Source organism: Sparus aurata, chromosome 18 (genome assembly GCF_900880675.1).
Source record: "Sparus aurata chromosome 18, fSpaAur1.1, whole genome shotgun sequence".
NCBI lineage: Eukaryota > Metazoa > Chordata > Actinopteri > Spariformes > Sparidae > Sparus > Sparus aurata.
In genome coordinates this window covers 31,788,479-31,815,321 of record NC_044204.1, presented here as the reverse complement: position 1 = coordinate 31,815,321, position 26,843 = coordinate 31,788,479, and the positions used below count along the sequence as shown (strand labels likewise).

The following is a 26,843-nucleotide window of genomic DNA, read 5'->3' as shown; positions in this document are numbered from 1 at the left end:
AAACTGAAACATTTGGTGATGCTGCTCTCAGCCTTTTTGTGCTCCGAGCCGTCGGTGCAGCCTGCCGGAGGATCTGAGAGGAGCTAGAGCTATTGACACTGTTTAAATGTAAACGTAAAACCTCTATTCAGACTGACTTTCATGTAGTGTCTTATCATTTTTATGGTTTTAATGTTTATATAAATTTATTTTGTTTGTATCACGGCACTATATTCGTTTTACTATTTTTTATATAGATTTTATTGTAAGATCTTACTTTTTTGTAATTGTTCTTTACATCATTATTTTAATTGCTTGTTTTTTTTCTTTTATTCTTAATCTTCTATTATTTTAACTATTCATTTTATTGCAATTGTTGTGTATTAGTCTCGAAACCTGCTTTGACACCATGTTGATGTTTTTTTTTTTTACACTTTTTATTTGTTTGAAAGCGGCTGTATAAATAAAGTTTGACTGATTGATTGCTCAGCTCACAATAATTCTCTCTAAATGTGTTTCATATTGACGGTGGATAATAAAGACGATCAGAACCAAATCGAAACCGTCCTGAACGCTTTCGCTCTTTTGTGGCCGGTAGAAGAAAAAAAAACGTCAACAAAAAGCACGTGTCGGCCTCTCGCTTGCCGTACTTGGCTCCGCCATTGTTTGACAGGTCCCGTTGCTAACCAGAGAGGCTTTCCTGGTTACCTACTCGACAAGGAGAGCGGAAAGCACCTTACAAGTTTCGTAGAGATTTATAGGACGACTTTTCAGCGGTTCAGCCGACATGAAGGAGGACGAAGGACACGTCCAGGTACTTTTATACTTCCGCTTCACTTTCCTGTTTCACTTTACGCGGCTAACTTCCGACAACAGCCGTTAGCGTTAGCTTCTGTCACTGAGGCTGCAGCGGGACATGCGTTACATAGTTATTTTATAGGGTTATTACTTGTGTTTACAAACTATAAAGCGCTTAGTTAAGTGTCATTTGAAGTGTTGTGTAAGTGCCCATTTGTACTTTTTGTCGGAATGTGGAACAATAAGTTAGCTGATTAACAAGTTATTAATCCAACTGCTGGTTTTATGAGAGTGAACATAACTATGACATGTTTTGTATCGTCATCGAGCATCTACAGAGAAACTTTCCCCGTTAATATTGTCTCTAAACTTTATGCATTCATGAGTCATATAGCTGGTTGGTCCTTCTCCGGAGGTTTGTGCTGGTAAAGTATAGAAGAGGAGGGAGAGACTCGGTCCGGTATCGGTCCAAACGGCTTTTATGTGATTTAGATCAGTGGTCAGAAAGTTAGTATACGCATAGGGAACAGCTGATTGCACGAATTGTCTCGTATCATAACGTTTGTAACGTAAAATATGTTATATTTTACAAGAACATCATCCTTGAGTCATCCAGGCAAAGTTTGCAAAGTTTGCGTAGCTTGGACGTTGTTTTATTGAGGTTCACATAAAGGGTAGCTTCACCATTTTAATATATCTTTGGGAGAACTAATGCACATGTGAAAGAAATAGTATAAAGCCTTTTGTAGCTGCATGTCATCTGATAAATTGCCCCAGCCAAGTTGCATTGTGGGTAATGTTGGCACCAGATTTTTGAAAATGTGTTCAGTACTCTTTATGGAAGGTTTGAAAACAAATGATCAGGATTGAAACAGCAGAACCAGAGATATCGCCTGTTTTATTCCACATAGTCGTCTTCCTTTCCAAACCTACATTACCCACAATGCAACGTAGCCACTGGGTGACATCACTCAAGGCTACATGCAGCTTTGTCTGGAGCCACAAACTACTTTTAATTAAGGGGACGTATCCTTTAGGGCTCACATCTGGTTACAGCATTGAATGTTTTCAGGACCTTTAGAGTAGAACTAGACCAGTTTTTGGCCTTGCTAATTATCATGGCTAATGATTAGCATTTTCACAAACATCTGTATCAATATCATACATTTTTTTTTCTTCAGATTGACACATTTGTTTGTTTTTGAGAGAAAATGATTCAATGAAATATTGAAATTCAGTTGAGAGTTCGGTTATAGTCATTGTTATATTAATGGAGTAAAACAAAAATCGATAATAATTTTAAAATAAGTCAATGAATTGACTTTAATTGACAGGTGCAGCCCTATATGGAGGAGACGTAATGTGATCGATACAGTCGTGTGGTGCAGGAAAGAAGTGTTGACTGTGTTTACTTCAGTGTAAACGGTCTGCTGGTAATAGAATACTTAAACATAAGTAGGCAGTGTGTCGTATATGCTGATGTCTGTAGTCACCACTCTGGTTTCACTCAGTGTCCCGCCATCAACACTATCTGACATCACAACTAATAGTAATAGTAACAGCAAAATGCATATGGAGCCAGAGTCTCCAGCACTTTTGTCTACTTTCAAAGCTATATCATGAATGGTCTCACTCCGGCGACCCAATACTCATGTTGGAAAGATGAATATTTTCCTTGTAGATCAAATTCTTGATTATCTTTTCAAGAGACCCTGAAAATAAATAAAAATGGTCAGCATGTTCATAGAGCCTGAGGTGATGTCGTCAGGTTTGTTTTGTTCATCGCAACAGTCTAAAGCCCAAAGGTATTTATTTACCAATGATTCAAGTCAGACAAAAAGAGAGAAGAAGAGAATAATTGGCATATTTGCTCGATAAGTGACCCGTAGTTGTCAACACTTATGTTGTTTCCGTCAGCGCCTTAAGGCACTTGGATAATCAGCGTTGTGTTAAAAGTTGCAAATGAATAAAGACGAGTTAGACGGTGATTAATTGAGAATCCAACTTGTTTAGAATTGGGTTGGGGTCAGGGTTAGTTTACAATTGTTGTGCTTTGCTGTTGACAGTTTGAGAAGTGGTTTTGCTCTGTGTGGTACGACAGTTATGTGAGCGCTGTATGAGTGAAATAATAAGAATCATCATCGTGGTACTTACCTAAATGTTCAGAAGGACCAGCTTTGATGAGGGCACGGCAGGGGAGAGCTCGTCTCTAAAAATATGGAGGATCATTACTGAAGACACCTCTGCAAATACATTAATTTCCAGAAAGGCTCATGAAGAGGTGCATTTCTTTGGGGAGATTTGAAGGATTACTGAGTCATTAATGGTAACCTAACGCCAGTGATATATGGGGTGTCATACAGGTGTGAGGATCTAAGTCCAATAATGAGCTAAACCGTGTCATCCCAGGTTTAATCCTGAATCTTGACGCCACGTTTTGCTCGGAGAGGAGCTGCTGATAGCAAAGGTTAATCCTCCTATTGATTAAAAATGGAGGATGCCATTTGTTCCCAGCCCACTCCGAGGCCCTGTTGTCAGAAATATAACCAAATCTGGGCAGGAAAACTGACGTTTGAGCTATCTGCCGCAGAGCTGTGGGCCAATATAATGATGTTAAATTCAGTTTTTTGTAATCTGTTGTATTTCCTGTGATCCTGTGTAGACTCACTTAAACATTAACTGTGCCCTGATGTGCCGAAATCAACAGGGAATAAATTGTCAAACCGATTTGATGATTGATGTAGTCATTTTTCAAGCAAAATCGCTGTAAGACTGCAACTAACATTGCATATTTTTTAGCATTGATCTAATCTAAGTCCGGTTTACTTTATTTCAGAATTCAGCTTCTCAAAAGTGAGTATTTGCTGCGTTTTCTCTGGCACATATTACTTACTGTAGGTTCAGTACTTCCAGGAAGGGCCCCATTTTTATTGTACCGAAGCTTCTTGTGTTCTGTTTATCATGTGAAGGATTAGGTTCAGGAGTTTACCTGCCTCCTTCTACTTGGACCTGATTTATTTAAGCAGCGTTGAGGACTGCAGGACCAAGATGTAATAGGGGTGTCAATATTCGTCATGTCAGCAGGTTGTGCCTCATTAATCTGTCTGATTGATCCAGCATCTATGTGGGTCTGTGACCTTGCTTTGCACAAATAAGAAATGCACCCATGCCAGTGTTACCTGATCTACTGCTCTGTTGATGGATTTGTGCCTGACTTATTGAAGGCACCGGACAGAGACATATGGACCCCGAAGCTGTGAGTGCTGAGGGGATTCTACTTGTGTAACAGAGTAGGAGGCCTACTGTTACATTTCATTATGTCATTCAGTCGTGATTGTGGCCGCAGGATGAAGTCATTATGCTCCTGATGCTTTGTTTTGATCAGCTGGGGAAATGGTTGGCGATGATTTATAGACACCACAGAGAGTAAGAAATATGATGAGGGGATGCTGCTCGAACAACAAAAGTAGCTGAAGTGGCCGCGGCTAATGTCGTCCGAACTCGTTCCACTGAGATGCACTGATCCGATCTTTTGGATCAGTGTTGGAGTGCTGAGTAATTAATTAGTGCCGATTTGGTGGCGACTGGAAAGTTAGCCAGTTGGCTGAGGACGAAGCGAGGAGCTAACATTAGCAATTCAGTCTTTGTTTAGCAAAATCAGTGGCCTTATTACGTGAATCAGTCATTGGACGGATGTGGCTGATCCACACTTATTACGAGGGCTGCAACTAATTATAATAGTAGCTATCAACCTTTTGATTCAGTCATTTAGTCATCATTTAATAATAGATTGCCCATCAAAATATCTCTAAAGCCTTGATTTGCTTGTCTTGTCTGAAAATACAAAACCTAAACACATTCACTTTATTATGAATCAAGACAGAGAATTATCTGAACAGAGTTATCTAGGTGTGAGTAAACAACAAGAATATATAACAGTCTAGTTGTTTTTAGACATTTTTAATGGGGAAATGTTACACATTATGTCTTAAACTCTGAGTTTAGGTATCAGAATTTCTGTTGTGCAATAAAAAGGCTGATCGTTCCACCTGTAAAACTCTGAACTAAGTATTTCTAACCCAGTGAAACGTAGCTCATTCTCATTGTCAAACTTTTTTAGCTTCACACTTAAATTCATGTGATGCCTATTCTACCTATGATAGAGTGTGAAGCATACAGTCTCACTGTAATTGAACCTGACTTTGTTTACTTACAGGAGAAGTACACCAGCCTAAAAAATCTGTTTCTTTATTTATTGACAATTGCAAAAGTTACACCATGAATGGCTGTCTCCATGTCTTGTAGTGATGCCTTTCACCTGATATTTAAAAGAGAACTGGAGTTACTGTTACAAAATGCCAGAGTATAAATGCAATAACTTCACATTTGAAGTCAGCAGCTTGCCCTGCATACATGTCTAGGTTAGTTTTTAACTTTAGATTTAAGATAGCCGGCTCATAATATGATCTTGTACCGTCAAAAGAGAACAGTGGTGCTTCAGTGTGCATGAGACTTGCATGATAACCGACATCAGTCGTCTTATGTCTGTGTTTTGTGATTAAGGGCTGCCTCTCTTTAGAATCTTTGGCTGATTTAGGTTAACATTGAGCCAAACACTTGCGTGGAATAATTATGTGCATGATGTGCCCTTTTCACCAGGCAGTATCTCACTTACATTGTGATGGACAGTACTCACATACTCCAAGCAGTAGAGTTATTGATGATATATCTTAATAATACTTCCCCCTTAAATGTCCCATCTTTGTGAACACGAGGAGAAATATGTGTTGTTTTTTTTTCCTTCTGCAATCCTGATTCAGTTTATTAAAATGCATTACTGTAACAGCACACCCACTTTCCACCATATGGTCAATATTTTCATGACTTGAAATTGCTGTGAGTGGTGGGCAGTCCGTCTGCTTTCAGAGCCCACATAGAGAAATTGTGTTTCACGTCCTTGATTATCAGTGAGCAATATTAGAATAGCTGAAAGCTTGTTTAGGAATACTAATGAGCTGCGCAGGTTTAGATGCACATAGGCTAAGATCTAAAGTGCAGTGTAATTAAAGCACGCAGTTCTGCTGTGCAGCATGAAATGTGTTTATAGTGCATGTCAATCATAAACAAGACTGACATTTTGCCAGGTGTTCCACAGCTTTAAAGTGCTGCTTTGGAAAAAACCTGCAATTTAAATTCAATATTATGTTTATGCGGAAGAGGATTGTGCACAGAGGTCATAGATAGTACGGGAAATACTGACTGAAATATTGACGGAAAGCTGAGGTTATGTTGACTTCTTAGCAGTCAACATGAATTCTGAATTCTGAATTGGGTTGTTTTTATGATTGGACGATTAATCAGCTAGTGGAAGCTGAAGTCAGAAATATTCTCTATTTCCATCTTCTCACTTGTGAGGATAAACTAATATTTGTTGTTTTTGGTCTGTCAGTCGAAATAAGAAAGCAGTGCGAAGCCATACTCTTAGTCTTAACAATGTTTCATCACTGTTTTATACCAGGAAACGTTTCAGGCTCATTGACAGTGAAAATTATTATTAGTTGCAGCTCTAATGTTTAATATTGTCTCCTGTAAACACACAAATAATCTATATATTTAGGACAATATTAATGTTGGATTGGGGATAAGTCTGCAACTTGGATGGAGAAGCCCACAAAAGGAAGGTTTATCTGCTGCTGGCAAATTCTTAAATAAGATGTGGGATGTCCCAGAATTTGCTGAATAACAAACGCTTATTGTGCGAGCAGCGGAGTCCTGTGACATCATCAGCCTAATGAACTCAGCTGGGTGATCATCAGCTGGCACACGTGGTTCCTGTAAGCTGTTGTTAGCTGTTGTTTCCTGCTGCAATTGTTGTATAACCAAAAACTTAAATTTACAAAAATGCCTCTGTCCTTTTATCAGTGTGGATCTCATCACAAAATCCTTTCATGTTATTTCAAAACTGCCTAAGATGATTAGATTGTATTCTTATTCCTGCTGGAAAAAAAAACAAAACGCATAGACCAGCACCAAAACACAACATATGCTGGTCTTGCTGGTGACCGGTCACCAGCAAGACCAGCATATGTTGTGTTTTGGTGCTGGTTTTGGTGCTGTTCTATGCTGGTTTTTCCAGCAGGGAATGTAAACACCTATTGGTGTATAAAAACCCTCCACTGACATATCCCTTATTAGTATTACAGTGGTGTTACTTGCTTCAGTGTTATCGAGGTGCTTGTTTGTGATAAATTAAACACTGTGTCCTTTGTGCCCCAGCAGTATTTTGATTTCATCTGCGAAATTTGTCTGACTAGACTTTTCCTGCCTGAGGCCGTCTCACTAACCAAAGCCTGGTGGAAGGCACCATGTCGGGGACATTTCCCATGTTTTTTGAACCAAATTGTTTTTTGTCCCACTTCGGGTGAGGAAAGGTGACACTTCTCATCACGAGATGTTATATTGACCCTTCAAGGGGAGGATGGGGGGCCCGGATCAGAGGCTGAGAGAGCGTGTCATCTGAGCGAATCAATACTGTGTGTATTCTGGGTCTCTGCATACAGATTGTACCCACTACAAAAAAACAAAACAAAAGCGAATAGAATACTAAATGGTCAAATAAGATCTATGACTCACTGCAAGGGAGGTCTATTTTTTTCCTCCCTGTGAAACTAAATGAGTAATTTGTATAATTTGCTACTTCAAACCACCAAATAGCTGACACATTTAACAAAAATCCTTCAGTCTTCATCATGAATACCTGTCAAAAGATGGCAGCCTGTAATATCGTTAAGTGCATCGTATTTAATTGAGTCCTCTTGCTGTTAAGTGTCACACAATGCTGTGTTCAACTGAATATTTATATTTTCTTACGCAACAGAGTTGCATAGTGGCCACTTAGCCTCAAGGAGGCATGATTTAAATCCGTAAAGCACTTGACATGTTTAATTGCTGAAAATTGCGTCGAGGAAATCTAACGTAAAGCATTTGTTTACTGATTTTAATAATGTTTCATACAGTGTCATAGGTCTGAGGGTGTTTGACATTGTATGACATCCGTAAAAACAGACAGTGTTGTAACTCTTGTGGCATTTTTCAGTTTATTGTTTTTTTTAACTCAGTGCGGATAATTCAACCCAATGTTACTTCTGTAAACAGACGGCTATTAAATGATATTATATGTCGTCACTATACATTTCTGTCAGGTCATTTTAAATGTTATTTTGAGACAATGCTGTGCTTACCGTCTGGTTAAGTTTATGAACAAAAACAACTTAGTTAAGGTAACGAAATGTTTTAGCTGACCTGCTTCGGTCGGCCATAACACGGCTGGAACAGGACCCAACCTCTCGTTAAAAATAAGTGGTTTCTGACTGCAAATTGACCCCACTTCTCACTGAAAATATCCAGTTTCAGTGCCACAAACACAGCTGAAAAATCTCCCATCTCATTAAAAATATCCAGTGGTTGCGTGCTAGCAAATGTTGAAACACCGTCTGGAACTGCGGCCTCTTGTTAAAGAGCCGTAGCTGTCAATCCAACACTCCTCCTCCTGACATGAAAGTCAAGCTCGTATGTAATGTGAACATGATATGACATTTTTTATGATATGTATGAAACTGACAAATTCAACTGATCCATGTTTTGCAGAAATGTGCGATGGCAGTATTTTATTTTGGTAAGTGGGCTGTGATTCTCTCAGGGTAAACCATTTTGGATGTACTGGTAATTGAGTGGTAAAATATTATCATGGCAATGAAAGGTAATGTCAGCCGTAGAGAATTTTTTAATTGAATGTTTTTCTGCTACATCACTCCAACAACACTCAAGTGTATTCACTGTCGGGATGTTTTTTTTTTAAAACATGCACTGCAGGGGTAGCAATGAGGACAAAGTTGATGTGCAGATGAAGACATTTAGTTGGCATAGTAACTTAATTATAGTCACCTCCCTCGTAGAGGTCTTATGTTACCTTCTGCTCCACTTTACTCAAATGGCTGTTAAAAATAAATCTATTTCATAAGTTTTAACATCGCCCACCTTTCTGGAACAAAAATAAACCAGCTTAAATGACAGTATGGGAGCATGTGCTGTACACCTCCCAGGTGGCTGGAAAAATAGAGCAGCGGACTCACTCACACTCCAAGTGCCACATGGGATATGTAGGCATATGTATGTAACACAGATGATGAATGAATGACCTTGCAGTATATACCTAGCCAAAAACATAGTGCATTACACTTGATAACAGGCTCCATTTAGTCTGAAACACTGACCTGCTAAACACAGCCTATTTCCTCCTCAGGCAGACTGAATTCCTGTTCTGATTGGTCCAATCACCTTGCTAGAATAGGCTTTTATCACTCCCTGTGGTCAGTCATTTTGGCAGTGTGGCTTTCAGCTTTAGGGTGTATCTCCTCATCAGATCTCAATGGACGTTGATCTCATGTGAAATCTCCGAAAGGTGTAAAGTAAATTAATTTCATAGACCAGTAAGTCTGGAAGCTGCAGTGACATTGACAAGTAGAGGGGTGGACGTACATCTATTTTAATCCAGCTATGGAAAAGTGCAGCGCTCATCACATCCAAACATGATCGGATTTCAAACATGCATGACTTTTTCAAATTCACGAGCTGAACAACAGTGTGGGCCGTGTATTTACGTCTTGTTTTGCACTGATTACCTGATCATCTGAGGATGACCTCCGCGCTTTAAGCCTGTTGGACGGGGCAATTACTTTCAGGAATGCCATATTTTTCATAAAGATGAAAGCTGCACTTTTAATCAGGCGGTGCTGATGATGGGTTATAGTTTTGGTGATTGAACTAAATCTTCAGATGTAGTGATGAGCTGTGAGGTCTGATTATGGCAAAAAGTAGTCAGAACATCGTTCCATACTTTAACCTTGGTTGTCGTGTCCTGTATGAATGACATCTACATATTTCAAGCTAATGGGAACTGGAATAAGACATTGCAATGGATTTGTAGTCCCTCACATCCACTGGATTTGATTAGTTTCCATCTGTCTGTTGGACTTTTCTAGTTTTACCTGAATATGACTGTATTTGCAAGGAGAAACATGCTAAACAAACCTGTTTGTTCACACATATTTATTGCTACATCCAGAAACAAATCTGCTGCAGGCTTGTGGTTAGATATATTCCACACACTGGATTTGTTCATTCAATTGCTCTCACAGCTATCAAACACAGAGGCTTCGAATGACTGTACCACTGAAACACAATCTTACCCTAGTAGATTTTTTGTGAAGATAGGCTCGGCCCCCGTCAGTGCGGCTTTTTGATGAAAGATAGCGGCTGATTAGCTGCCAAGACATTTGAAATGACTCCAGCTCTAAAGCCAGGATACAATTCTGACTGAGCCCTATGTCCGAAGCGGCCAGACATCTGGATTAATGTGTAAAAGGATCTGACTGGGTTCTCTCCCTCAGAGCAAGTTCTGCAATCAGAGATGGATAGACTGAACCAGCATGGCAATTTTCATCCTTTCGTTTCAGCGGGTAACTCAGTGAAAGTTTGACTTGTCCCATGAATATTTCTGTTTGCCTAGAGACTCAAGATGGAAATAACTAGCTTTCCATAAAGGTATAATGCTTAAATGTCATGATGTCAGTTATATGATTTTGACACAAAATGAAGCACTGCCACTGTTAAGAGCTTGTAACTGATGGGGAAAAGAAACTAATTCATGTGGTAAGAGCAGAGGGTCGAGCAATTCTGTATTCAGCTTTCAATGTAGTAATTAGAACTAATTGGGGATTTCATTTATCTGCTTTGCCAGCGAACTGTACATGGAGACTGGGTGCTGTTGGCTTTCATTGCAGGCACTGACTTTGTTAGTGTTCACTGTTTCAGCTTTTCAGTCAACAGTCTATACAAATGCTATGAGTCTTATTTATTATTTAAAACTCCTTGCTAGTCTTTCCCCTTCTTCCAAAGGACTGCAAGTTTGTCTATAAACTCTCAAGAGAATGTGACATATGCCCAAAATCTGTCAAACTCCAAAATCTCTTCATTTACTATCACCAGTTCGGTGCCCATTCAAAACCTGCTGTTTGGCACAGACCATATCTGGTAAAGTGATCTGCTCAAACACCAGGACAACCCTGATAATATCAAACACGTTTGTTATTAACAATTTAAAATACGAATGACTACAACCAATACTTTGAGAGCTGGGCAACAACAACAAGTGAGAGAGGTGAAGCAGCTGACAGTGCTGCCAAGAACCGGTAAACACGGTAGCCCTTGAGGCTAACATTAGTTAGCATACTACTGTTGACTGAAACCTAAATCTCACCTCCAGTTCTCGCTGAAGAATAGAAAAACCTGTGTTGACAGCATCTCCCATCTCACCCAGACTCGCTTAACCTCCTCCTTCTGTTATTTACCTCTGCAGAGCTGCAGAGGAAGTTATATTCCCCCTGTGTCCGTTGGTTGGTTGGTTGGTTGGTTGGTTTGTGTTGTCAGGAGAGATACACAGAAACTACAGAATGGGTTTCCATGAAACGTGCATAGGGGTCGAGTGTCAGCCCAGAATAGAACCCATTAACTTCTGATGATAAAAAGACACGTCCAGGAATATTTCCTTAATTTCTTTAACATTGCAAGATGGGGTTGTTTTGGGACATTTTCACTAATTTGTCAGATGTATTTAATATCTTACATTTACTGAGCATTTACTGTGCTGACCAGCACATCAGAAGCACTTTGGGTTTCAGTATCTTGCCCAAGGACACTTCGACATGCAAACCAGGGGAATCGAACCAGCAACCGTCCGCTAACATGATGCCGGCCCCATCTTGTATCTATGATTGAGAACAATTTGGTGCGGATCCTAGATCTGGTGATCTTGAATTGTGGTTAAGCAGCTATGGGTGGTTTAACCAAGATTTAGAGTGATGCAGAGCTATCGAATTAGGCGTGAATTAACTGCTGGGCCTTTGGGAGGAATGCACTTTACTGAGTGCTATTCTAGTTAATGTATCCTACAGAGCTAAATGTTTCAGTGCATTTAACAGCATTCTAAAAATACACTAGATTACATTGAATCACTGCTTTAATATGCAGTATGTATGTTGCCAACAGTTTATTTAAATGTCTAGAAGGTTGAGAAGCTAATGTTACTTGGCAAAGTGCAGTACAGTAAGTAGCTTAATGTTACCATAAATGTGATTCAGTCACTGCTTAGGAATATGATCCATTAGAAGACATTAGGCATGGTAAGGAGTCTGTATTTGCACTGAGGTGAGGACATCATTTGTGAGAAACCAAATTTGAGACATTCAGAAGGCAGATACGTCGCTCAGATTCCTGACGCGAGAGAGAAATCACAAGTGTTTGATGTTTTATCTGTCTCTGAACCGATGATGAAGATGAGTATGATGCAAAATTCACTCTGATTTTAATATTTCCTGCCTCTTGCATAAGCTGTATCCGCCTGAGCCTTAACCTCTGCCTCCGTGCTAAATGCCACGTGCGACGGTGGCCTCGGTTTACTTGGGAGACGACTGACAGCTGTTGGAATGAGAATGAGGAGTGACACGGACAATTAAAGGGCTGGATTCAGGCTGGCCTGACCTTCTGATCAATGCACTCCTATTTAGAGCTGGCAGGCTAGAGAACAGCACCCTTTCCCAGACTAATAAAGACGGCACCGGGAGCAGCTCCTGGGCTGGACTGCCAATACTTTTAACACCGCCATCGATTCTCATTACTGTTAATGGTTTCTTTGCTCATGTGAGCCGGATGTTGAGGAGGGTGTGGGAGGCCAGGGGAGTTGTCAGTGATTTGGCCATGAGCAGAGACGTCATATTCCAAACCTGATCAGTGGATTTGTTCAGAGTGTCTGTTTTTTTTAAGTGTGTTGACCAAAATTGCCAAGTTAATTTGGCAATAACTTGAATGAGCCGTGCTCTGAATTGCTGCCACCATCTTTGATTTTGTTCAGCTTTTTTCAGACAGATATGGTGTTCTGACAACTTACAGCTGTTTAGGCCAATAACATCTTAACAGACAGGATTAAGAATGGGGACATCTTCTTGCATATGAAGCTAGCGACCCAATTACACTCTTGAAAAAATAGTGACCAAAAAAAAGGAGCTAAATGTGGATGAGATTGTCACAATTACACAAGTTATCTTCAGTAAAAACACAAGTAATAACTTCTTAATCAACATGTTAGGGGTGTAATGGTCCACAAAACACACACATTGGTATGCACCTCAGTTTTAGGGTCATGGTTCAGTACATTTTTGAGGCAGAAGGCAAAACAAAAACATTAAAACAACATTTTTGTCATTTATTGTGAATAATGTAAACATCCAACAGTGGCTCAGTGCCTTTCATTGCCATCTGTGATGAATTATTGTATCATCCCATCCCCAGGTTTAATGTTGTTTTTCTGAAATGAGAAAATGTAGTTTTGTTAGCTCAACGGGCTGCACCTGCAGCTGTGGCAGCAGATCGGTGGACGTTTGTGTCGCGGTTTCAGTCTCAGTTTCGGAACATCCCTACAGCACATGTCTTTGATCAGCGTGAAAAATGTTAGAATAACTGTTCCTAACAAACAAGGTTAGAGTCGTTCCTGATTGTTTAGGGCTAAACAACAAGAACACAGTTTCAGGCTACATCTTCATCAGCTTAGAACAAAAAGAATAACACCACAGAGCTCCTGGATCACACCTATTCATCCTGCCGAGGTCGTATTAGCGTACTGAATTTCTCAGGTCTAGAGGGCGAGTCCCTTCATCGACACAACATGCATTCTTAATGGCCTACAAGTACTTGATCCACATCTGAAGACACAGTTTTTATGTGTGTGATTGTGGTCGTGCCATCAACAAAACACATCAATTCAAGCCTCCCCTCTTCGGAGATGTAACCACTTTAATGGGTCACCAAGGAGGAAGATGAAAAATACACTGCGTTGTTTTTAATTCCCCTGAAATGATCCGTTTCCTGCCGAGTGTGTAGCAGCATGTGAAGCTGTTGTTTCCCCACTCTTATGCAGCAGCGAATAACTGCATGTTTTAGTGGCCTATAGAGCGGTTTGTTATATTGTTTCTTTGGCTTTAATTAGTGAGCAGCCTGGATTGTAATCTTTCCTTGGGGATATATGATTCTTATTTTCCTTATCTCTGGACAATCTTCCATACAGTTATCTCGCTGTTGGTAGGCTGCCTTTAAGTTTTTCTACCTCATTCAAATGTTCTGGGATTACCGAAGCATTGTCTGCTCATCATTTAAGCGTTCAGTGCTGCATTAGGGGCCCTCACACGGACAATAGCACCATGGAAAAACAATGCAAGGGGTTGTGTGAGTGTGGGCATTTTGCCACAGGGTGCAGGTAAAGAAAATGAAATACAAACGAACAAGCCCAGGATGAAGGCTTAAAATGTCAAGACAGCGGTTCATGTCCTTGTAGCCCTCTGAGGTTTGATTGTACAGCTCTGGAAAGTTAATCACTGCAGTAATAGCTTCTTCTTCCATCTCAGTGCTGGCCTGGTGTATATATATGTTAAATATATATATGTATGTATGTATGTATGTATGTGTATATATATATATATTTCCAAGGTGGAATACCTCATACCTCTGCCTGCATGTATTTTGCCAACACAGTGTGTTTAACTTAATTTACCTAACACTGTGCTGCAAGACAAAAGAGGCCAAAACCAACTGTTTAGAAGGATTTCTTTGCAGCAGGATCCCCCGCTGATCCCACGTCTTATTGAAATGAGTGTTGAGGCTCGAGCTTGAGCTCTTGCAGCAGTGCTATTCAGTGCGGAAGCTGCCTTAGGCTGCGCTTTAGCATCCAAACCTGAAATGTGCTTTAACAAAACTGACTCCATGCTGATTGCTTTAGCGCCATAGCAAGAAAGCTGAGAGACATCCATGAAGACACAGATGTATTCACCTTTTTTTTTTTTTTTTTTTTTTTTAGCAAATTAGAAATCATTTTCTACATTTGTGTTCTGCAGGCTCAAAGATGAAGCCAAACTACTGCAACATCGTGTTCACCAGAGCAAGTTGGCCGGGTGCTTAAGAGAATCTCTTCAATGACTGCAACAACACAGGTATGATCCCTATGAAACCTGTACCAAATCTAATGAGACGGTGCCTTATGTAGAGTATTTTTTAGGGATGCACGATATGGATTTTTTTTCCAAATTACCTGCTTCTCATGGCCGATACGATAAGCTAACTGATACTGTCATATCTTTGTATTTTAAAAAGAAGACCATAAAGTTTGTAGTTATAGTTTATGCACACCTGAGGATGATAATGGCTAAGGTGTAGTGAGCAAGGATGGATGGTTTAATGCGTCATTGCTCTGATATTAGCTGTGTTAAAACTCGTAGACTATTTCTCTCCTCGAGGAACCGTTGCAAACGTGTTTTGCGAGTTGCAATTGTGTTGTCGTCCTCTGAAACTATTCAAATCAGTCTACACTGATGACGACATGTTTGCCACGTTCTTCTTCTTCTTCTGCTTTAAATGTGCATACCGCCACCTACTTTTTCAGTCAATAAAAGTCATTTGGCTTCATATAATCGCCTTTATTTATTGTTATAATTTCATGTTGGTCGATATGTATATCTTGCATCTGTAGTGTTTTTCCTTTATCCTTGGAGGTTTAATCAGCATGTCTCGAAGTGGATCTTCTACTCAGTGACAACGCTGACAATTCACCAATTAAAAATCTTTTCCTTATTTCTCTCTCACCGTGACTTTCTCTGATTTTTGACAGTCTCCAATAATTATTTCAGCCTTTCAAGAACAACTGTCCGAAGTGTTGATCAGCTTTGTAACTTGCAAAGAAAAACCAGGTGTGGAGAGAAAAAAAAAAAAAAACCCTCAATCCTGCCCGGGCTGAATGATCACTTTGATCACCTTTTTAATTGTCTGGTGTCGTTCTGCTGTGGAAGCTTTTGCTGCTTGCGTTTTAGTGACTTGTTCAAAGGTGCCCACTTGTACCTGTGAATTGCCATCAGCCAGGAGTGTCTTCGCAAGCAGCCGTCATGTAGTTATTGTTTGTTGTCTTTATGCTTTGTAAACGATTTGAAGCAGTTGTAAGTGTGAGTGCGAGTCAAAATGTCCTTCACTTGAGAGCAGCACAAGGGGGTACGGCAGCGCTTAAAGTTTTTTGCTTGCCGGATATCTACTGTTCTTTGTTGTCCCAGAGGCTCAGGTGCTGCTCGCCTCTCGACGCTATTAATACTGGAATCGGCCTTCAGATTCGGCAGCAGATACCAGCAGCGGTATCTCCTCTAATTGCCTGTTGCCTAAGAACTACTAACTACTGGAGATGTGGGCTGCATGTCAAACACTTTTCCCTAACTTGATTCTGTGCCTGCATTTTTAGGCACATGCACAAAATTAAAACCTTGCTCATTTGCATATGCTGCAGTGTACTTTTTCTGTCCGTGGCAGAGCCATCTATATTAATTTAGGAACTGGAGGCGTGTATCGCCATGAAGTCTCTTAAATGTATACCCTATTTAAAACAAATTAAAATGATTTAAACAAAGGGTGGTTGAACAATAATCTACGCCGATCAGAAGGATTTGGCTTTTGATTTGCAACAGAATGGATAATGCGTTTTGTGCTGCACAGTTTTCTTCCCAACCTTTCGAGTGCATGTGGTGTGCATTCCAGATCCGGCACGTGCAGCGGAGACCATATGGATTGTATTTGCATAAGGACTGTATAGACTGTCCTACATGAGCCATGGCTTAAATGTGGACCATGTGATATTCCAGTTCCATTTCTGCATTTCTTGAAAGTTAGATTATGCTGCAGTCAAACCTGGCATACACTTTTTTTTTTTTTTCCTTTTAATAGAAATACTTCTGTCTTTTATATGGCTTTTTTAATTTTCTTCAAACGTGTTAACTCTCCCTGTGAACTTCAAAAGATTTTTTTGGTCTCTGTGTCCGACCGCGATCTAACAAACCAACCGGAGATTTTGAAGGGAAAACATTTTGGCAGCATTGCACGGTTAATGACCGTGCGTCGAATGCCAATTCTCGACTCCTGCTCTCGTCCAAAACACACAAATCAAGCTCATTTGCAGAGGCGCTTGAGTCAACAATGCTTGTTGCTACCTGTTTCAAGCAGGACTTCATTAGTATGAATTGTTACTCCCATTTCTAATTATGCTGAGTGGGAACTTGAGTGACAATTGTGCTTGGCTGCGGTGTGACGTCATGGTGGATTATATCATGTTGTGATTATATTATGTGTGTTAAATATAGATTTACGGTTCCTCTTGATATTACTCACAAATCTCTTACATGGTGAACCAAAGCTCTTTACTTTTTTGGTATGCGTTTCCTGTTCCCCTTCCCAGAGGCCTCGACTATGAATGAACCAGGATTTGAGTTGAGTGAGGTAACGTCAGGTTTAACCCTTAGATTTTCAGGGCTACAGTGGTCCACTTCCAACCGGAGCACATCGCCCAGAAAAAAATGCTGCACATAACAGATCGATGTGTATGAAAGCTTGGCCTTCTGACCGATCGATTCGTATCGTAATCGGAGAAGATCTCATGGAGCTTGGCGGGCAGATCATGAGAGCATCTCTTACCAGGTACGAGGCAAAAAGGCCAATCGGTTCAGAGACATTTCTTTTCTTTTCCTTTTTCACATTCGTTTCTGTAGCGACGAAAGCGCTGTAACCTTGTACCTGTTGCACTGTTTCTGTGTTCATTTTGTATTTGCCCCTACACTAAGTCCTTAGGTTCCTACATTTACTCTGTCTCTTCATCTGTGGGTCAGTCATGCCTTCAGAGTCCGTGTTTTTTTCCACCAAGCTAATTATTTCCAATATATTTCACGCCACCTTTACCACAGCTTCGGAGTGATTTATGGCCGTAGTAAAGAAACTGGGATCCTGAACTCCAGTAGTGGCTGGTTGCTGATTAAGTCCTCATTCTAATTTTACACACCCAGATTTCCATGTGATACTCGGTAGACAGTATAATGCCCTACTTTAATACCCACCGTGGAAGGAAATGGGTCAAAGCTCCTGTTTTTTTTTTCGCCGGGCACAGAATAATGTCCGTCACTGCAGCTTACTGGGGGAAAAAAAAACGTTCAAGGTGAAGATTGGATTAGAGCGGGGACGTTTGTTCACGCTGCTCGATCTGAGAGATTTGCATCACAGCATGAATGCTTTTGTCGCTACAAGATATTTTGTTTTCGTTTTAGTTTCTTCTGGTCATCCTGCCTCTAAAACCGCCCACCACTGCCAGCTGTAAGATGTGATAAGAGCCTGTTTCTGTCCTCTTTCATGTACATCATATTCTAAAAACTGATGCCGTTGTCTTAGATTTTATGCTGAGAGGAGTTTACTCGACTCAGCACAGCAACTTGACCACACACACACACACACACGCATGCTTGCCAGAGGAATGTTCGTCAACCTCTTACTGGTTATTACTGAGAACAGCTATTTGACATTTGAGAGCAGCCCAGACACGACTGTCTGTCTGAAATGGAGAGCATATTACCTGTTATTCAGTTACTAGTGCAGACATTTCACAGACCAGGACAAATCGCTGTCAATTTCCAATTTGACATACTGATGGAGCCATTTTCTCTTGAGTGCTATGTGCATTTTTTTTTTTTTGTTCTACCGCTGTTTCCCATCCCCCGTCTCTTTTGCAAGGTCTACACTTTAATACTCGTCTGTAAGAGGGTGAAAGCATCCGTCGAGGTGTGTAGGCGGAGTAATAGTTGAAGTCTACTGCTCTGTGCTACGAATGCTAATGTCGTTTGCATTGAACCTGCGACAAATAACACCTTTTTTGACTTGAATTTGGAGCCTCATTGAGTGCTTGAGGCCTTAATTAGGAAGTTACAACAGGGTGAAATACAGACACAACTTTAGTGAAATTGCTTCTCCGGACTACTTCTTAAAATGTATTTTCTTTCTTTGGTATTGCTGTTATTGGTTTATATAGGACAGGCAAAAATAAGCTATGGGCCTCCTTGCTTCCATTTTCAGTTATTGACTGAGAAGATTTGCGTGAAATAATCTTTGTTTCTCAAGATGCATCTTGCCAAAATAAATAAATACATTAATTCATACCACGTTATATCAAAATGTTCATCATATTAATTTATTAGGCCTCCACACCTGCAAAAGTCGAGACCAGAGACATTATGTTTTCAAGTTGTCCGTCCATCCAATCTCAGTAAGTGTCCACTATGAATCGAGGTCTAATAGGATGACATTATGAAATTTGATTTCCAACAGTTCAGAGGTCAGTGTGACATCATAATATTCTGCACAACATTTTCTGGCCATTATTCAACGCCACAGCTCATTAACAGCAACTCCACTAGTGACTGAAATGACAATATAACATTTTGGGTTTTGTCTGCTGGTCAAGCAAAGGAAACTATGCAAAGACATCATGTGGGAATGTTAAATGATTTTTCTGACATTTTATTGACCAAACAAACACGCGAATAAACCAAAAATATGAACAAATTAGTCAGTAATCTAAATAATTGCAGCCCTAAAGTATCTTAGTACGCTGCTCCACGGGGATGATACAGTGCTTCACGGTGTGACGGACTCATCAAATGGTAGAATCGTGACTACTTTCACCTCAGCAGATGTATTTTAGAGCAAAGATGCACAGACAGACAGAAGAGGACTATTTTATTAACCTTCCGCCCAAACCGACATGTCATTCACAGCAGCAGGCTAATATTAGCGCTCACCTTTGCCCCACGTGTCAGTCTGTCTCGCTCTGTCTTTCTTACCAGCTCTCTTGTGATCTCACACACACACACACACACACACACACACACACACACACACACACACACACACACACACACACACACACACACACACACGCACAGTAAATTAGCTCTACTTAGCTCCACCTGTTTTCCAGGCTCAGAACTCAACTCTCTTTCACCTCTCTGCTTACAGAGAGCAGAACAGATGTGATTGCTGGAATACTCAGCAGCCTTTCACATCAACTAATAAGCTAATTTTCACGACTGTCACTCAAAACAGCATATAAGGAAAGTTAATGAAGTCGTGTCCCTATTTTGAATAGACATAATAAATCTCAGGTCATTGAGCATTTCCTAAAAGTGCATTTTATTCTGATTGGTCAACCTTTCTAGAAACCTTCTGTAGAGCAGCACCCACAGATTTGATAGAGAAATAATCACAGCCTCATCCTTGTACCTTTTCACTCAGTGGATTAGCATTATTGGGCACTAAACTGGACGAGGGCGGGCTTCCCTGATTATTATACAAAAACACAATTTCAAAACCTCTTTTACTGACTTTGATGAAACGTGATCATATTTATCGAGACAATAACTTGTGATTTACAGAGTTTCATGATGGACAAACAGTTTTACTTGTCGCTCAGCAGTTTAGCTGAGTTAGCCGTGCAGCTAGTTAGCTCAGTCAGCAGCTACAGCTAGCTCTCCTATTCTGTAGCTTACTCTGCTCAGGAACTTCTGACTACCGTGAGGGGAAGAATTTCACAAGGCGAAGGACCCAGCAGAGGTAGTCAGGCCTTCTCACTGCATGGCTAACTGAGCTAACCAGCTAATGGCAGCTTACGTTACAGTTGGCAGCAAACTGTGAATCAGTGAGAGTTCACGCAGAGCAGCTGGTAGGCATCAGAGGGAAAACCAGAAGATATTTCCTCCCTAAAATATGATCCAGATCTAAGTCCTGGTCATAGCTGCTGTAAATCACCTTGGTAAGAATAGACAGACTGAGCAGATAGATAGACGCGGCCCTGTACTTTTTGGATGTGCTGTTCCTGAAGCACCAATAAATGTCAGATAGTCTTGAAGTATGAAACACATTGGAAGTGTTCCATTTGGAACAGTCTGAACCATGACTAGGTATATATGACAGAAATTAAATGTAAAAAGTTGTGCAGTCGCCACTCGGTTCAAGGAACACATCGTGAACATTTGTAGTGTCTCTTTCTCTAGAATTTTCCACGGCAGCAGTTTTGTGATGGCGCTAGCTAATTACATTATCTTCGACTCATCTCTGCCTCCAGCCTTTTGTAATTTCAAAAAGAATTGTGAGGTTGGGATATCTGGTAGGCTGAAACGGCTGTCGAGGCACCTACACACACTTCAGCTCTCTGTTCTACACCGACACAACTGAATGCACTTGCAGTATCTGTGATTTGAGTTGTTTGAATGCGTATTTGTGACAATGAGCAACTCTACCAAAGTTGTGCTGTCATCAGGGGAGGTTTGCGGAGCTCAGCGGGGGAGGAATGTGAGCGCAGCCTCCCCCTTCAGTCAAAGAAACTCCTGGCAAGTTTTTCTCTGCATGCTTGAGAAACTTCACAGCGTAGACACACTTCAGTCACTTTGTGATGAACAATTTCGGTTATAGTTTGACATTTTGGGAAATATGCTTATTTGATTTCTTGTTGAGAGTTAGATGAGAAGATCAATACCACTCTTGTGTCTGCGCAGTGAATATGAAACGCAATTCGGTAGATGGTTAGGCTGATCGCTGGCTTAGACTAGACAAGAAGCAGGGAGAAAACTCTCTTTAGCTCCCTAATTACTGTCCATTGTAACCAAGCTTCTCAGCCAAGAAGTTAGTTAGTGCTAGTTTAATAGCACATTTCCCTCTGTAGGACAACAATCCTCCATTCTTACACTTTGGTATTTGTTAAGCTTGAACACACCTGATATGTGTTTACTGGTGAGCTTTAGAAGTGCTGGCATGCCGGGTCGCTGTTAACTTTGGACAGAGCCAGATTGCTGTTTCCAGCCTTTGTGCTGTGCTAAGCTAAGCTAACCAGCTGCTGGCTGTGGTTGAATATTCAACAGAGAGATATGATGGCTGTTAATACATGTGGACTGAAAGAAGGAAGCTCTCTTTTTCCTCTCACAAGCCTGAAGATTGTGGGTGGCTTTTATTTAAACATATTCATTTACATACTTGTGAGTGAACATACATGTCCTCCCACTGGACTGGCTCACAACGACCATTTCCAGAGTAATGTGTCCCCCACGCATCGCTCCAGCAACGGCAACAATCAACTTTCCCCACATTTTTCACATTTTAGTTGGCGCTAACAGCTCGGAGCTGCTAAGAGCTGTGCTTTTGTTTCCTGAGACAATCAAAACAAGTATGATTCATTGTTTCCAGGTCATCGCTCCTGAAAGTCGAAGGATATTTGCATAGAGTTGAACCTTGCTCCACCTCTCCAGGTCAAGTCACTGGGCCACTTCAGAGTCTTAATTGGTGCTGCTATGAAACGACTTTATTCAAAAATTAATGGCAGTCTTCACCTCTGCTGTTTGAGCACAAGAAAGCAAAATAAACTTCTAAAATATACAAAAAAAACTAATTTGGTTTTAAGTGGTTTACACCAAAAACCTTCTGATGGTGATTGTCATTTTCTGTCTTGAGGAGAAAAATTGTGGCAATACTTTTATACTATTATGATAATAATAAGGATAGGGTGCAAAGTTGCAGCCTTTGGCAATAACACAGCTCCAAAATATAGCTTTGATTGTATCAAACTCCTGAGAGAGCCGATTGTTCTTATCCACAAATTGGGACTGGTTAAATCCCAATGTTGTGTATAGCATATAGATACAGAATCTCAAGAGTGGGCTGTTTTGATTGTATCAAGCAAATGCCTCTACAGCTTCTCCCTTGAACGTTTTCTTTTTTTTTGGGTCATTCATGACAGAAAAGCTGTTTGTTCAGCATTTTGCACTCGCATACTTCCACCCATTACCTACTAATTGTTCTTTTCCTCTCTCATCACAAGAAATCTGTCTAAACTGTGAGACTAGATTCTGTAAATGTTTGCAAACTTACTGACGTTGGATATTTTTACCATTGGGGTTAAGTAACAGAAAAAAAAACTCTCACTGGGGTTGTGTGAACTGTGATAATGGGTCTGATATGTAATTTCTGAGTGATTCAAATTCTTTACTTCTATCGGATCTGTTAAACACAGTGACACATTAATTCCACTTGGTGACATGTTCATTACTGCGTGAAACACTCTCCTAAATGAAATATTGGTGCCACCAAATTACACGAGCTTGCCACTAATGGGAAAATGTCAGGAGCAGAGAAAAAGAGCTCTTTGGGGGTTTTGACTTTAAACAACTCTTTGCTCGGTTTAATTGCAGTGCGGTTTATAGCAAAGATTACTACTTTTAGAATTTGGCAGATTCTGCATAGCAGATATGACACGTACACTCATAAGCTGTTAAACTGGATATGCTGCTGCTTGTGCTGTGTAGATTTCAGTTTGATCTTGTGAGGTTACTTCTTTCGTTTTTTTGATGTCAGACACCAACTTTGACACTGTCGCAAATCAAACTCTGACATGAGTGCAATCAAATGCTTTATTGCAGTCCTGTGTAGCATCTGCAGGAAATAGGCCAGAGGATTTATTGAAGAAATATGTTGTTTTTTTTTAAGTCAAGTTGGCATCATGAAAATAAGTGTCATTTTTAATGAGGTGCTTTTAGATCTATTTATATTCACACAACCTGCAAGGAAGTCACAGCATCGATACATATTTGCTTTATAAAAAACAAAATTCAGGTCATGTTAAGTAATTTATTTGCATTACTCTCACACATAGAGGAGTTTTTTGCTAGTGGATGAAGGAGAATACAGTGGCAGAACAGGACATTGTCATTAGTCCGCTCCTCTGGGAAAGCCTCACAGGGAAAAAGAAGGCGGAAGGTCATCGCACCAGCTCTTTTTTTCTTCACCATGGGAGCGTCACACAGAGCTGCTTCCCCCCGGCTCTCTGCTACTGGGCAGTCGTGGTGTAAATTATTGTCCTGAGTATAAATAGGCTGACAGTCTGGCAGGGCCAGGTGGTCTAATCTGCCAGTCGAGTGTCCTGCTCCCTGCCTGGGAAGGTGGCGTGGCGGTTGTTTGTCCCCACATTAACATTGGCCTCAGCACCCACAGATGGGCTGGTTCTTGTATATTGATGAAAAGATGGCCTCAGAGACACTTTTTAAACCTCTCATACACAAGAGACACTTGATGTTTCATTTATGAGGAAGGCATAATATGAACCATATGACAATGTGGCTTAAAATGACCCTAGGTCTTGATATTTTATTGAAATACAGATTTGACTGAAAGCTATGGCTGCAATGTGTATCGATTAATTGATTGAATGAAAAGTAACGATTTTAATTAAATGCATTTACTGATTAAATGTCATTTTTCAAGCAGAAATGCCAAACATTTAATGATTTTTGCTTTTAGAATGTAGAAAGAATACCTTCTTTTTTGTGTCTTAGCTTTTTAGTTAACTCAATATTTTTGGGCTTTTGACTGTCAGACAAAACAAAACACTTGTAGAGGTCACCAAACAACAAGATAATTTATAATTTGAAAAATACTAAAAAAACAACAACAACTAAAAACTAAATAATATTTCATAATAAACATAATTCCATGATTAGTTCTGCTCTTGTTTCACAAATCCAAATTTGTTTTTGAGTCCCACTTTCAGACCATGTTTCTGTGCTGCTACAAACTCTTCTTTAAGGAGAGAAATTGTTTGTGCATTAAATTATGCCTTCTTGTATCCAATCTCCTGCCACCTGGAAACAACTGGCTGCTGAATATTCAGCGTAACAAGGTGTTTTCCCCCGGTGACAGTTTTGGAGCAGCAGCAGCAGCCGTCATTACTGTGTGGTTACTACAACCTGTCAGCCACACCTTTCTTTAGTTTGGGGATATTTTTTCTTCATGGTGTACAGTGATTATTACATTTAACCAAGCTTGACTTTCTCTGTGAAATATTTAGGAGGTTTTCGTTAGCATTTGTTTTTTCAGCCTCTGGTTGTTTTGTTTGGCATGTAAAGTACCGGTTGTTGAGCTAATAATGCCGTAGAACAAAGTCTTTCTGTGCTTTACAGCACTTTTGGTGGCCATCTCAGTCCAACTTTTGCTCCTCATTCCGCCTTGTCCCTATGTTGCCTGTCTCCATCTCCCCCGTCATCACTTTCCCCCCATCTTCAGTCGTTTCCCATCAGAGGTGCCAACATGTCACCAGCAGCGCTTAAGTCTAATGGCTACGGGGACATTTTCTCTGACACCTGCAGCAAACATGAAGCCTGCTGGGCTGCTGGGAGAACAGAGGGAGGTTTATCTGGGATGGCAGGCCTTGCCTCCATCACCATGCCAATAGAGACAGCAGCACAGAGCTTGGCGCTTCACAGCCCGATAAGGCCCCCAGACAAAGAGGCATTGCAGCTAGACCCCACTCAGTACCATGGAGGGGAGAAAACAAGATATGTCACTAATAACCTATGACAGTTTGCTCTAGTTAGATACTTTACTTTTAGCCTCTGAGTTAGTCGTTTATGTTGCGTGTATTATTTACAGGTGTTAAAGCTGAAGGTGTTTATTAGACAATATTTAGTTCCTTAAAGAATCCATGAAGTTGGTGGGAAATGTTTCTGTTTTAGCTAAATTTACATTGTGGTTTTGTTGAGTTGTATCTCATTTTCTGAGGGCTGGTACACCGAACATGTACAGACCAGTAGACTGATTATGCAGTACATAGTAATCATCAAAGTATGTGTAGGAGATGACTGCGCTTACATTGCTCTTTCAGGCAACGAGGTCAAAAGGCTGTGCACATAACTGGCAAGTTGTTTTTTAGCAGTTACATGAAATGCCTAATCAGGCTGGTGTTTTCCTTTGACATCTTATTAATGATTAATTGTAAGTGCATATAACTACATGTAACATGGCTGGAAATCATGCTTCAGGTTTTCATTGGGTTTTTGTCATGTTTATTTAATTTCCATTGAGTACGTCTAGAAACCTCAAAGACAAACTTTATGCTCAACTGATTTCTAAAGCTGAATTTATAATCCTGTGTATTTTGACCAGCATTTGGGGGCCACAGTGCATGTTGGTACAGAGAGCGAAGCCGCAGATTTTGCACAAATTCGCGTCTATTCAAGTTGGGCGCAGCAAATGTGAGAATGAAGTGGTGCGAAATATGTGAATTTTGCATTATTCAGCTTTCAGCAAAAGTACTCACATGTGTTGCACGGCTTTGCATAATGTTATGATGGTACGTAACTGGAGAAGGAAATGGACAATTACTTCTCAGCTGTTCAGAGTAGATTTGGGTGCAGAGCCAAATATTCTGGAGGAATAATGATTTATTGGATTGCGCTCTGATCTGGAGCCAGTGATTGACAGAGATTCATTTTCAAACTTTGGGTTCAAAAATTGGATTGATCTTTCCTGTATCATATCAACCTGACTACAGCAGTGATGTAGAGTTGACCTCAAATTTCAGGTGTTATGCACAGTCAAGTATTCTGGCTGTGTCGGCCGAATAACCACTTGCACAAGTAACCTGAATCACAATTGATCGCAAGATCAATCTGACACAAATGACAGGAGTTGAACGTTTTCTTTGTGTTCTTGGTGAACAGACGCACACCTTAGGTTGGTTAACCTACTTGTGAAGTTTCTGCAAACCATCTATATGTTTAACTTCACATTCAATATGTTGAAATGTTAAATTTCTTCATGTTGAAACTTTATGTCTCTTTATGTTTGATCTTCAATTTTACATAACTACAGAAACATGCTTAAGGTCTGGTTTTAGCACAAAAAACTATTGGGTAGTGTTAGAAAAAGATCTTATTTTGGCTTACCTGGTTCTGTTGTCACTAACATGTCTGGAAAATGTTCTGTTTTTTGTAAAAGATATTGAATTTTTTTGCACTTACACATGTTGAAATGTTATCTTGAACAGTGATCTCTGATTTAGCAGCTGCCTCACCTAGCTGTCATTGATTGCAGCCAATATGGACAAAAAGAACTGGAGTATTTCTTTAGCTCTTACAAATGATGAATGATAGCAAAGCAACACTTATGTTGACAGGCACAGTAGCCAGTGCCTTCCTAGATCTTGTGTTTGCAATGTTCTTATGCACCCTCACAAGTCCTTGTGGGATGTAGCCACAACCAGAACTCTGGATTTGGGAAGCTTTGCTTAG

General features: G+C 40.3%; 1 protein-coding gene across 6 annotated transcripts in view; it reads left to right on the top strand.

Moving 5' to 3' along the window:
- The first annotated feature begins 637 nt into the window (after positions 1–637).
- Positions 638–26,843, top strand: part of enox2 (ecto-NOX disulfide-thiol exchanger 2) — a 190,503-nt gene continuing 164,297 nt past the window's right edge. For all 6 annotated transcript variants that reach the window (XM_030395828.1, XM_030395829.1, XM_030395827.1 and 3 more), the window contains exons 1-2: positions 638–793; positions 14,778–14,873. The gene's annotated coding sequence lies outside the window, so the exon portion shown is untranslated. The remainder of the gene's footprint in view (positions 794–14,777; positions 14,874–26,843) is intronic.